We start from the raw sequence: 13,778 nt of genomic DNA on the forward strand, positions 1-13,778 counted from the left end.
AGATATATAAATATTAGAAGAGAAATATGAAAGAATAACAAATAACTTATCTTAAACAGTCTAAAAGGAGGTGATAATTAATCGACTTTCTATTTTACTTTCTACTGTCAGGCCTTGACATCCACCCCCAGCAATAGTGACCCTGGATGTATCTGCGGTATCGACAGTCGAGTTTGTCAAATCCCCCAGAAGATCATAACAGCTCCACATTCTACGGTTATCATAAGTTCCGGTGTATAAGCCAAGAATTTGGCCCTAAATTTTGGTGCTAAAATCAGGGGTTTGGCTTATACAGAGGGTGGCAACATTGGAAAAACAAATACACGGAAGACAGGTCATATTTATTGGCTGTTTTTGAGTCAAATTGGTTCCACTGTCGACGCATGAATTCTTTGGTTTGTTTAAACTCACATCTCGTGGCTGGAGCACGGAGATCAAACCACCGGGGATGACTGCAATGTCCGTATTTTCGGCTTTCGATGCTGCTTTTGTCTCACCTGACAAGTGCGCTTTGAACACATCTCAGACAAGTAGTGACTTTTCCTTCCTGAAACCGTTGGGATGTCAATGCCACACCTCTTTAACCCTCTTCAAGCAACCCGCTTCGTCCATCCAGCAGCGTTCTTGAACGCAAACGACACCCGCGGGAATTTTCTGAGAAATCTTTGTCTTTTGTCTCAAAACAAGATCATGTCTATTCATAAATTGGGTGCACCAACTTCACGTAGCTTTGAAATTTTTACTGACCTCACGGTGTTTTTCAACACCTGAACTTGAATCATTTCTCTGCTAACAATGTATCCGAACGATCGCTGGTGATTCACCCACTGTAAAACTTATCTTCCAGTTCTCGCCACTGGCATGTTTTCCCACGGTTTGCACATTTCATCTTTGGCATTTCCCTCAGCGTGTCCTCTGCCTTTCTCCACTCTCTCACAATCTCTCGCTTACACTACACTTCTTAGCAGCTGCAGAATTATTCGTTCCTCTAGCAAAATCAACAACCTTCAGCTTGAAGCCAGCATCATATTGCATTTGTTTTAATATTTTGTACATGATGGTCGCAAACTCAATACTGAGTACACGTACTGATCCCGTCACTCCGTGTTATATTTTAACGAGATTGCGATGGGTGCTAAATGGTTTCACAGCGCTTACATTTCAGAGGATTCTTTTCCGTTGGAAACCCAATCCAAAATTTCTCTCCCTGATTTATTTATTTAGAATTCGCCTATAATGCTCTACAATGTGTAGGCCTGTTTTCTTAGCAGGTACTGGTTCACAAAATTTCCAGGGTCCGGATCCGGTAAAGCTGAGTACTGGCACGTGAAATATTGTGATCTTTTCTGGTTAAATCAAAAACCTCTACTAAAGGGGCTGGCTTATACAAAGGTAACATGAAAAAGTCACTTTTTTAACCTTGAAAATGGGGGTCACCTTATATGCCGGGTGGGTTTATACTCCAGAATATATGGTAATTCAAAAAATACATACTTCAAAGGGAAATTTCAGGCTGCAGACTGCTGCTGTCTTAACCACCTTGGGCCTGTGTACCTTGATTTGTTAACTGTTGTTTTTTTCTAGAGTCATTGAACCCTTGTGCTTTCTGTTTAATCTTTTCAAGTTTATTTAGATCAGATGGGCTTTCTGCCTACTGTGGTTAATGCTTATTGTAGAGTCCTTGTGTTTCGAGAATGATTCATCCTGCAGTGTTGTTCAGTGAAGCCATCAACATTCTGTTGGAATTCCTATGACTGAACACTTGATTCTGCCTCTGGGATTCTGTCCTTCCTCCACACATTGGTTAAGTTGTTTATTAGCACATACAGGGAGAGTAGAACCCTGCCTTACGTGGACCCAACAGACAATCCACAGTGGCTTGGTCAATGGTTAGCTGGAGGTGAAGCTGCCTTCTTCTCTCAGTGCTTGAACCGAGGCTACGTTCTGAGCTTCTGAAAGCTTTCTTCCGAGTTTCTCAAGATCACATTCTGAGTCAACACACCGACCTTCTCCAGTCCATGTTCTAGGCTGTCAAGTTTTTTTGGGCTTTCCATAGCCCTTCAAGTTTCTGGGGACTATTCCATTTGCAAATCTTATGCAATGTTCCCAAGCTTACCAGCCCAGTCTCAGATTCCCCAGGGCTCTCTGGAGAGTTAGGTGCCAACCTTAGGGAGGTGGTGCTATGGAACAGAAAAGCCAGCAGAGGGTCGCTACAGTGCAGAAGAGCTTTGTGACGAATTGGCATTTAGGAATTGATTAGCAATTAAAGGACAGAAGGGGCAAGTGCATCAGCTGGCGTCTGAGTCAGCAGAGTCAGAGTGGTGAGGCTTCAGTCAGAGGAAGCAATGGAAAGAAAAGGTCAAGATTAAGTTTCCCTTCCCTTCTTTATATCTGAGCAGCTAGGACAGTAGAGATCCCAGATAAGATAGCAAAATGATCCTCTTGTAGGATGTGGAAAGGCAGGGAGACCTCCAGTGTCCCTGATGTCTACAACTGTGAGAAGTGCATCCAGCTGCAGCTGCCAACAATCACATTAAGGAGTTGGAGCTGGAATTGGATGAACTCCAGATTATTCAATAGACTGAGGGGGTGATAGATAGGATACATAGAGAGGTAGCTACACCCAAGGTGCAGAACACAGGAAGCTAGCTGACAATCAAGAAGGGGAAAAGGTTTAAGGAGCCAGTGCAAAGTACCTCTGTGGCTATTCCACTCAACAACTGGTATATCTCTTTGGATACTGTTGCCCCCCACCCCCCAATACTGTTAGGGTGTTGACCTAACAGAGGAAAGTCACTGTGGTTGGGTCTCTAGAACTGAGCCTGGCTCTGTGTCTCAGAAGGGACGAGGGGAGAAAAGACTGTGTGGTGGTGATAGGGGATTTGTTAGTTAGGGAAACAGACAGGAGGTGATGTGGGCGAGAATGAGATTCCCATACGGTATGTTGCCTGCTAGGTGCCAGCGTCCAAGGGTATCTCAGCATTGTTAGGTGGGAGGGTGAACAGTCAGAAGTTGTGGTCCATGTGGGTGCCAATGACATGGGTAGGACAAGTGACAAGGTTCTGCACAGAGAGTTCAGGGAGTTAGGTGCTATGTTATAGAGCAGGCCTCCAGTGTGTGATCTCAGGATTGCTACCCATGCTATGTGCTAATAGAGCAAACATTGAGGGGAAGTTAGAGGACTGGGAAGATTTTAAAAACCAATAGAAGGCAACTAAAAAAGTCATCAAGCAGTTAAAGATGGAATTCAAAATGAAGCTAGCCAGTAATATTAAAGAGGATACCAAGAAGTTTATTCAGATATATAAAGTGTGAAAGTGAGACAAGAGTGCATATTAGACCACTGGAAAATGATGCTGGAGAGGCAGTAACAGGGGACAACAAAATGGCGGATGACCTGAATAAGTATTTTGCATTGGCCCTCCCTGTGGGAGACATTAGCAGTATGGTAGAAGATCCAACTATCAGGGATCATGAATTGTGTGAAGTTGTCAACTAGAGAGAAGGTTCTTGGGAAACTGAAAGGCCTGAAGGTAGATATGTCACCTGGACCAGATGGTGTACACCTTAGGGTTCTGAAAGAAGTGACTGAAGAGAAGGTGGAGGCATTAGTAATGATCTTTCAAGAATCACTAGATTCTGGAAGACTGGAAAATTGCAAATGTTACTCCACTCTTCAAAAAGGGAAAGAGGTAGAACAATGGAAACTATAGGCCAGTTAAACCTGACCTCAGTGGTTCAAAATATGTTGGAGTCGATTTTTAAGGATTAAGTCTGAGAGTACTTGGAGGCACTTGATAAAATAGGTCACAGTCAGCGTGCTTTCCTCAAGGGAAAATCTAGCCTGACAAATCTGTTGGAATGCTATGAAGAAATAACAGGATAAACAAAGGAAAATCAGTTGATGCTGCGTACTTGGATTTTCAGAAGGCCTTTGACAAGGTGCCACACCTGAGGCTGCTTAACAAGCTACAATCCCATGGTGTTACAAGAAGGATTCTTGGATGGATAAAGCAGTGGCTGATTGGCAGGAGGCAGAGTGGGAATAAAGGGAGCCTTTTCTGGCTTGCTGCCAGGGACTAGTGTTCCATTGAGATCTGTGTTGGGACTGATTCTTTTTACTTTGTATGTCAATGATTTGGCTGATGGAACTGATGACTTTGTTGCAAAGTTTACAGATGAGATGAAATTAGGTGGAGGAGCAGGTAGTTTTGAGGAAGTTGAGAGGCTACTCAAGATTTTGTTAGTCCTGACAAAGGGTCTCACCCTGAAATGTCGACTGTGCTTCTTCCTATAGATGCCTACAAACACGCTGGAGGAACTCAGTAGGTCGGGCAGCATCCTTGGAAACGAGCAGTCAATGTTTCGGGCCGAGACCCAGTCCTGACGAAGGGTCTCGATCCAAAACGTTGACTGCTCATTTCCACGGTTGCTGCCCAACCTGCTGAGTTCCTCCAGCATGTTGTGCATGTTGATTTGACCACAGCATTTGCAGTGTACTTTATGTTTCCTATAGATTCTGCCTGATCTGCTGCATTCCACCAGCATTTTGTGTGTGTTACCAGTAGTATTATACTGTGTACTTTTTTCCTTGTTTCGTACATGCACCTTATCATTTGTTAATTTATTTGTGGTAATATTATGTTATGTGTATGAGTTACATAGCATGTACTGTGTCATGTACCTTGGTCCAGAGGAATGCTGTCTCATTTGGCAGTAGACATATGTACAGTTGAATGACAATAAACTTGAACTTGTCAGTGGTACTGGGCAGAGTATGCTTCTGGGTATCTTGAGATTTAGAGATTTAGAGGGATTGCAGAAGAAGCCCTTCAAAACCAACAAGCACCAACCGCACATTTATACCCACGTGACCAATTAGCCCACTAAAGTGTACGTCCTGGGAAGTGGGAGGAGACCAGAGCACATGGAGAAACCCATGTGGACATAGGGAGAATGTACAAACTCCATACAGAGTACGGCAGAATTGAACCCGAATCACTGGCCCTGTAATAACGTTAGCTTATCATGACAGCGCTGTGTCATACTGAGCATGTCCCCAAAGGAAGACTCACACCCATAAACAAACAAGCCAATGTAGCTACTCCCCCTTTCCGGCACAATTTCCACTTTATCAGAATCATCTGAGAGATTGCACAAGATACAGAAAATCTCCCTGCACTTTTGAAGTTAACCACAGGTTCACCAGTTTCACCATAAAACTGAAGATCAGCCTTGCTGAAATCAGACTCATAAGCTCCAGTCCAGCAGTCCCGGAATTTGGACAACGTCATTTGGAACAAGGATCAGGAGAATCTTCTTCAGGTGGTGAGCCTGCACAGCTCTCTGTCACAGATAGCACTGGTGACCAAGCAGTGGTCACTGTGTTTGGTAGCAGGGGGCAGGGGTGGTTCTATTTCTTAACGCTAAAGAGATCAGAGTATTTGGAAAGAATGTGGGAAGTGAGGCCATGACTGTATTGAATACTCTTGTTTCTGGTCCTTCAGGAGCTCTAGAGAAGCATGGAACATTGAACATGCAAATGGTACATTGAACATGTAACATAGAAGAGCAGAGCACAGGGACAGACCCTTCACTCCACGATGCCTATGCTGACCATAATGCCAATCTAAATTCATCCCATCGTCCTACTCATGATTCAAATCCTTCCTTCCCCTGCCTGCTTATGAATTTGCTTGAACACTGTCTTGAATGTTGCAGTTGCCTTTGCTTCTATCCCCTTCCCTGGCAGACACCTACCACACTCAATTTATAGAAAATACTGACCTGCACATCCCCTTTAAACATTCCCCCCTCCTGTCTTACAGCTACGTCCACTAGTATTTGACATTTCTGCCCTGGACACAAGTCATTTCCAGTACACAAGTGTAGAGAAAAATGAAATAATTGTTACTTTGGATCCAATGCAGCAAAAATAAAAATTAGATAAAGGACACAGATAATAAAAAACACAATGAATATAAATAGAAGGATTTTAATCTCTGGAGTTCTGTAATGAGATAGGTTAAAGAGTACACTGTAGCTCGTGAACAGCAGTGTGGTAGTGTTTAGTAAACACAAGGATGTAGTGTTGGTACTGCTTAGGTTTCCTGTGGTATTACAGTAAGATAGAAACATCAGGTTTCATCATTGTGAAAGGGACAGACCACAACAGAACTGGCTCTAGCCTACAAGCTCCACAGTCCTTGTACCTTAAACTTAGTAAATGGTTCCACATTATCTGAATTGCCCATGATATTGCACGATCTATTGGATGCCCCCTTCATGTTCACTATTTTAAGTTCACCACCATCCTAACAACACTGAAAGTTACTCTTGCTGGTACAATGCTGGGCTTTAGAACATAGAATATAGCCCTTCAGCCCACAACGTTGTGCCCGCCATGTAACCTAATCCAGAAATTGCCTAGAATTACTCCCCACCATGGCCCTCTATTTTTCTAAGCTTCATGTAACTGATCTGAGAGTCTCTTAAAAGACCTGATTGCATCTGCCTCCACCATTGACACTGGCAGTGCATTCTACGCACCCACCACTATCTGTGCAAAAAATGTACCCCTGACAACCCATCTGTACCTGCTTCCAAGCACCTTAAAACTATGCCCTCTCATGTTAGCCATTTCAGCCCCAAGAAAAAGCCTCCAGCTATCCACACAATCAACACCTTTTATCATCTAATACACTTCTATCAGGTCCTATATATACTTCACAAATGCCACATAGTCAACATTCACTGCCTTGCCTTCATCAACCTTCCTGGTAACTTCATTGAGAAACTCTATAAGGTTAGTTAGATGCAGCCTACCATGCATGAAGCCATGATGACTATTATTAATCAGTACAAATACTGATATATCCTGTCCCCAAGAATATCTTCCACTAGGCATACCGGCCTATAACTTCCTGGTTAATTTTAAAGCCTTTCTTAAACAGCAGAACAAAAAATTGGCCTTCCTCCAGTCTTCTAGTACATTGGTTGTCAGGTCTTGAGGGTTTTTTCCACCCTAATTTGACTGAAGATATCAAACACCTCCTCTTCTTTCACATACAAAGTGCTGGAGAAACTCAGCAGGCCAGGCAGCATCTATGGAAAAAAATTACGGTCCGCGCGTCAAGCTGAGACATCGACTGTACTTTTATTCCATAGTTGCTGCCTGGCCTACTGAGTTCCTCCAGCATTCTGGGCGTGTTGTTTGGATTTCCAGCATATGCAGCTTGTCACTGGTTTATCGCCTCCCCCTCTTTAATCTGTACACAGTCCATGAAGTTGATGCTGCTTTGCCTCACTTCCACAGACTCTGTATCTGTCCCCAGATTAAGTACAGATGCAAAGAATCCATTTAAGATCTGCCAGATCTCTTTTGGCTCCACACATGGATTATCATTCTGATCTTCCAGAGGAGCAACTTTGTCCCTTGCAGTCCTTTTGCTCTGAACGTATCTGTAGAATCCCTTGCCTTGTCTGCTGGGGCAACCTCATGCCACCCACCCCTTAGCCCTGGTAATTTCTTTCTTAAATGTTCGCTTGCATTTCTTATACTCCATAAATATCACATTTGTCCCCACCCCCTGCAGCTCTAGTCCAACCACCACCATGCAGCACGAGCAAACATTCCAGTAGGATTCCAAGTCAGCAGCAAGCCTTCTCTTCTGTAGATGTACCACCTGCCCCAGAATGAGTCCAATGATCCAAGAATCTGATGCCCTCCCTCCTACACCGACTCCTTAGCCATGTGTTAAACTGTATAATCTGTCTATTTCTGGCCTCATTAACACATGATAGCAGAACCAGACATTGTCACAGGTGTGGGTAAGCTACTGGGGAACTGAACGGATTGTTTTGATTAGCCAAGCTATCGATGGTTTTACTGCTCGGGTGTGTAAGTGGTGGATTCCCAAGAACTGGTGAACAAGAGGGTAAAGAGTGTGAACTACTGGGGAAACTAGACCAGGGACAGATCAAGGAGGAGTGACTATCTGGGCAAAGGGGCAAGGTTCGCATTGCCAACCTGTTCTCTCACATTAATATAATGAGAATGAGCATTGGAGATGTGTTGTGGCTTGTTTCCAAGCTGAGTCAAATAGAAAGGCGACTGCTATCATGGTGAAGATACACAAATACAATGAAAATGACTGGTGGTTTGGGACGTGATGTGATTAGTCCTGTGCTGTGTCATTCTACGATTCGAAAGTAAAAAGACAAATTATTACACCTAGTGCACAAGGGATTCTGCAGATGCTGAAACTCCACAAGCCAGGCAGCATCTCTGGATGTAAGTAAGAGAACGCAAATGCATGGAGACTCAAAATGGAGGGGAAAGTCCTGGTGAAAGATCTTGGCTGGAGACGTTGACTGTGTATTTTGCTCTGGAGGTGCTGCAGCATTTTGTGCATGTTGTTATAAGACCATAAGTTATAGGAGCAGAAGTAGGCCATTCAGCCCATCGAGTCTGCTCCGCCATTTGCTCACGGGCTGATCCAATTCTTCCAGTCATCCCCACTGCCCTACTTTCACCCCATCCCCTTTGATGCCCTGGCTAATCAAGAACCTATCTATCTCTGCCTTAAATATACCCAATGACTTGGCCTCCACAGCCACTCATGGCAACAAATTCCACAGATTTACCACCCTCCGACTAAAGCAATTTCTCCACATTGGTGTTCCAAATGGACGCCCTTCAATCCTGAAGTTGTGCCCTCTTGTCCAAGACTCCCCTACCATGGGAAATAAATTTGCCATATCTAATCTGTTCAGGCCTTTTAACATTCGGAATGTTTCTATGAGATCCCCCCATTCTTCTGAACTTCAGGGAATACAGCCCAAGAACTGCCAGACAGTTCTCATTTGGTAACCCTTTCATTCCTGGAATCATTCTCATGAATCTTCTCTGAACCCTCTCTAATGTCAGTATGTCCTTTCTAAAATAAGGAACCCAAAACTGCACACAATACTCCAAGTGTGGTCTCACATGTGCTTTACAGAGGCTCAACATAACATCCCTGCTCTTACATGCTCTTAAACTCTCTTCTCACCTCTGGATCATTGCACAACACTCAAACCAGCACATCTGATCCCCTAGTGGGCTCAACAACAAGCTGTTCTAAAAAGCGATCTCTTAGACATGCTACAAATTCTCTCTCGAGGTCCAGTACTGACCCAGGTTTCCCAATCCATTTTCATGTTAAAATCCTCAACTATTACCATGACATTGACCTTCTGACATGCCTTTTCTATCTCCTGCTATAATTTGTAATGTACATCTGGGCTGTTGCTTGGAGGCTTGTATAGAACTGCCATTAGAGTCCTTTTACACCTGCCATTTCTTAGCTCAACCCATAAAGACTCTACACCTTCCGATTTCCCTTTCTAATGATTTAATATTATTTCTTATCCACAGGGTCACACCAACCCCCTACCTACTAACCTATCTTTCCGATACACTGTATATCCCTGGATATTCGGCAGCCATCCTTTAGCCAAGTTTCAGAAATGGCCACAACGTCATAGTTGCCAATCTGCAGCTGAATTTCAAAGATGTCCACTTTATTTCTTATGCGTGTATTCAACTATAACACTTTCAGATCAGTATTTGTTGCTTTCTATTTTAACTGCACCACACCTCAATTGCCTAGTAACTCACCCCACTGACTGTGGTTACGAATCATCTCCTGCCTGTCCTTTCTATCATCTGTTGCATACTATCTTTGATTTATTTCTGTTTTCCCCTTCCTCAGCCCTATCAGTCCGTTTCCAATCCCCCTGCCAAATTAGTTTAAATCCTCTCTAACAGCTCTATTAAACCTGCCTGCTCGGATATTGGTTCTCTTTGGGTCGGTTCTTTTTTTGTACAGGTTTTACCTCCCCCAGAAGAGGCCCCAATGATTCAGGAATCTGAAGCCCTACCCCTTATCAACAGCGTTGTGTGCAGGGACCCGATACGTCAGATTTTAGCCTCTGAGACATAACAATGTCGTGGGAAATTCCAGATAGTTCACAAAGTAGTTAACGACAGCGGCTAACTGTATTCACGGGGATTTAAACACCCTACCGTGAACGGCCTCCGGGCGCCGCAGAGTTCCCAGAGCGGGACACTTGCCGACGACAGCATCGAAGAAAACTTCTTATTGATCAGGACGTCCAGCTCTCGCCACGCATTTCTTTTCCCACGGCACAATCTCAAGGTAGGTCTGTCAGCAGCCATTCCCCGTCCTGGGGTGTTGTTGTCTGGGTGAGTGAAGTGCATCAGTCGCGAGTTTCTGCGTGCACCGTGCCTTGGCTGTAGCTGCAGTTCAGCCCTCTCCTGATCTTCGAGCACCTGGCGTGGAAGGAAGGTGAGTCAGCTCGTGGAGCAGAGCCTCCTGGTCTGCTTGCTCCCGGTCCTGGCCAAGGTGGTCCTTCACTGGCCCGTGGCCGGGACTTCCTGGAGAGGGGGTACACGGTGTCACCGAGTCTGCAGGGGCAGACCCGAGGGGCCGAATGGTCTCAACGCAACATGGAATCAAGCTCTTTGGCTCCATCCATGTGCCCACCAAGCTATTCTCCGTGTTCAGCCCCCTCCCATCCGTGTCCACTTGCTTCGGGGGATGGGGCTGCGAGGGGCAGCAGTGCGCTTTCAATAAGGAGGATGTTTTAATCGCCCCCGATGAAAATATTTGCCAATATTCTGGCGCAAATAGTGTAAACAGATCTCTTTTGACATAGGTGTGGGGGTGACGGTGGGTGTATATTGGGCGGACTCGCTGATGTTTTCGTTTAAAATATTTAAATGAAAGTGGTGTGAATAAAAACATTATTTTTTTTCAATACGCTATCCCTTGCGTTCGCTGCGGGTACAGAGATGTTGCTTGTGGGATGGTTCAATCTGGTTTACCATCTCCTCTTCGGAATCGGTTTCTGTAAAGATCTCTACCAAAAGCAGAAACGTATGAGTTGAGTTGGCAATGCTCTAGCACGGCGGCAGATTAAAATGAGGCAGGTTGTTGTTTGAAGAAGTCCCAGGGAGACGGGACGGGATCCACGCAGTTTCAGCCAGTTTCTATTTTATTGCAGACGGCGGTCGGTTTTGGTTCAGGTTACAAGCGGACTAGCTGGCAGTTTGGGGTGCAATTCATGTGAGCTCCCGACCTGTCACATCCGATTCGCTGTAACTTTCATTGACAAGGTTTCGAAAACATAGACGACTGGCTTTAGTATAGATGCGCCGAATGCACTAATATCACTCCAATAATACTAAGGCCTCCCAGCATATCAGATCACATATGTGCACAGGTTTAAAGTTCAAGGTAAATTTAATATCAAGGTACCAATATATCACCATATGCTACCTTAGATTAATTTTTTGCAGGCATTTACAGGAAAATAAAGAAATACAATATAATATATTAAAAATATACATAAACAAAGACTGACAAACAACCAATGTGCAGAATGAGACAGACTGTGCAAATAAAAATATAAAGAAATAATGTTACAGAGTCCTTGAGAGTGACTCTGTGGGTTGTGGAATGTGTCAGAGTTGACATTGCTGTTTCCACATCCCTGATATGGTAATGGCAAGGAATTGAAAGTAACTGACCCTCTCCACCCCTGATCCCTAATGCGGACAGGTTCATGGACCTCCTGCTTCAAGTAGTCAATAATCAACTTGCTTAAGTTTAACTAGTTAAATTAGTTTAATTGAAATATTCTTACTAGAAGTGTTATCAGCACAACATCTTGACTGTACTGTGTAGTAATGTACCGTTCTAAGTTACCTTACAGCAAAATCAGTAAAATCTTGTAAAAAGTAACGTCATTTTTGAGATAAACCCTTCAGCACAGAACAAGCTCTTTAATATCAAGATACCAATATATCAACATGTGCTACGTTAGATTAATTTTTGTCAGTGCTTACCGCTAACCACCTACTTACAGCGATCTCAGTCTTTCATTACAGCTGTGCACTCGAGTACTTCTCTGTATGAGAATAAACTTGATATCAACTTTACAACGGCCAACCGGTCATACTCACCTTTCTCCTGACTCATAAACTAACTTAGATTTTCTCTGGGTGTAGATTGTGGCTTGCTTTGATTATTTCCTGTTTTCCAAGTCCACACTCTAACTTTCGAGTTCCTGGAAGGCGAGTGCTTTACAACACTAGCAATCCACAGTCGGTGTTTACCCCGTGACCATGTGGGTTTTCTCTGGGGGCTTTGGTCCCCCTCACCGCACAAAGACATTCCAGAGACATAAGGGTTGGGGTTACTGAGTTGTGGCCATGCTTTGTTGTTGGCAGAAGTGTGGCGACAACTGTGGGGGGCCCGGCGCATTCTTAGACGGCTCTGGTAGTTGATGCAAATAATGCATTTCTCCTTCTGCCTCCATCTTCAGATTAATCTGTGATAAATATAGCCATGGTCTGTGAGGTGATTATGGGAGGGGCAGCAGCGAAGGGGGTACTGTGGGAGAATGGACTGCAGCAATGTGTCTGGAGATTGTGAGGGAAGCCCTGGGTAATGGCACATGCATGCCTGTGGATGTAGCTGGTTGTGACAGAATACAGTACTGTGCAAATGTCTTTGGGACATGTACATAGCTAGAGGGCCTGCAACCTTTTGAGCAGTTTGTCAACGTGGAGCGGAGAGTGAGTTTGTAACTCTGGCAGGAGCAAAGGATGATGGGAATGGCGAGGATGGAGCACTGTGTAAGGGGTGTGGGACAGGTGATAGAGGAGTACCGGGGCGGGGTGTGGGTGCAGGCACAACCAGCTCTGAGACACCAGGGAAGGTCATTTGATTCCAAACATTCAGTTCATTGATCATTACAAAATGTCTGCCCAGTGCTTCACACTCCCTGCTCTCTCTTCCCCTTTTCCCAACCATGATTCCTCTCTCCTTGCCCCCTTCATACATGCCTCAGACATTTCTGCAATACTGTATGAGTCAAGGATGTGGATGGGTGAACTTTGTATCTGGCAAGATGCAGTGAAAACCTTAATTTGCATGCCAGCTAAACGGATCATAAGTACATTGAGTACTCTAGGACATACAGTTTATTGTGCATTTTTTTTGTTTCGAAGCTGCAGTGCAAGATTACTCAAGGTTTATTGTTGTTGTTGATTGCCGTTGAGTTGTCGTCAATGCCTGTTGACCCTCTGGATAGTGTAGTTGTCCATAGGGATTCCTGGCAAGATATGGAACGCGATTGCCAGGCTTTTCCTCTGTGCAGATCCTGCTGTTGCCCAGTTTGGGACCCGGTCAAGTTTGAACTCGTGACCATCCCCCTCAATGTTCTGTGCCGGCCCAAATAAAGGTTACATTCAGAAATAAAACAAATAAATTGTGCAAAATAGGAATAGCGAGGTAGTGTTCATTGCTCATAGACCATTTAGAAAGATGGTGGTGTAGTTGAAAAAGCAGTTCCTAAGGGTCCACCACCATCTGGGACAAGCCCTCTCCTCATTAATACTTCAGGCTTCTGTACCTCCTCCCTGAAGGTAATACTGATAAGAGGGTGTACCTGGTTGGTGGGAGTCCTGTATGATGGATGCTCCCTTTTGGAATCAGAATGGGAACCAGAATCGGGTTTAATATCAATGGCATGAGTAGTACAATTTGTTGCTTTGTGGCAGCAGAGCTTTACAATACATAATAATTAAAACTACAAATTAATACACACACACACACACACACTTATTTATTTATTAATTATAATAGTGTTCATTGTCCTTTCAGAAATCTGATGGTGAAAGGGAAGAAGCTGTTCCTGAAATATTG

General features: G+C 44.2%; 1 protein-coding gene across 3 annotated transcripts in view; it reads left to right on the forward strand.

The window, feature by feature from the left end:
- The first annotated feature begins 9,600 nt into the window (after positions 1-9,600).
- LOC132394505 (uncharacterized) overlaps positions 9,601-13,778 on the forward strand; it is a 47,372-nt gene continuing 43,194 nt past the window's right edge. Inside the window, exon 1 of one of the 3 annotated variants that reach the window (XM_059970759.1) lies at positions 9,601-10,202. The gene's annotated coding sequence lies outside the window, so the exon portion shown is untranslated. Of the gene's footprint in view, positions 10,203-10,239; positions 10,353-13,778 lie in introns of those variants that run through there. The other 2 variants (XM_059970756.1, XM_059970758.1) reach the window with 2 other exon arrangements.

The sequence above is a fragment of the Hypanus sabinus genome, chromosome 5 (assembly GCF_030144855.1).
Source record: "Hypanus sabinus isolate sHypSab1 chromosome 5, sHypSab1.hap1, whole genome shotgun sequence".
In the NCBI taxonomy this organism is placed as follows: Eukaryota; Metazoa; Chordata; class Chondrichthyes; order Myliobatiformes; family Dasyatidae; genus Hypanus; species Hypanus sabinus.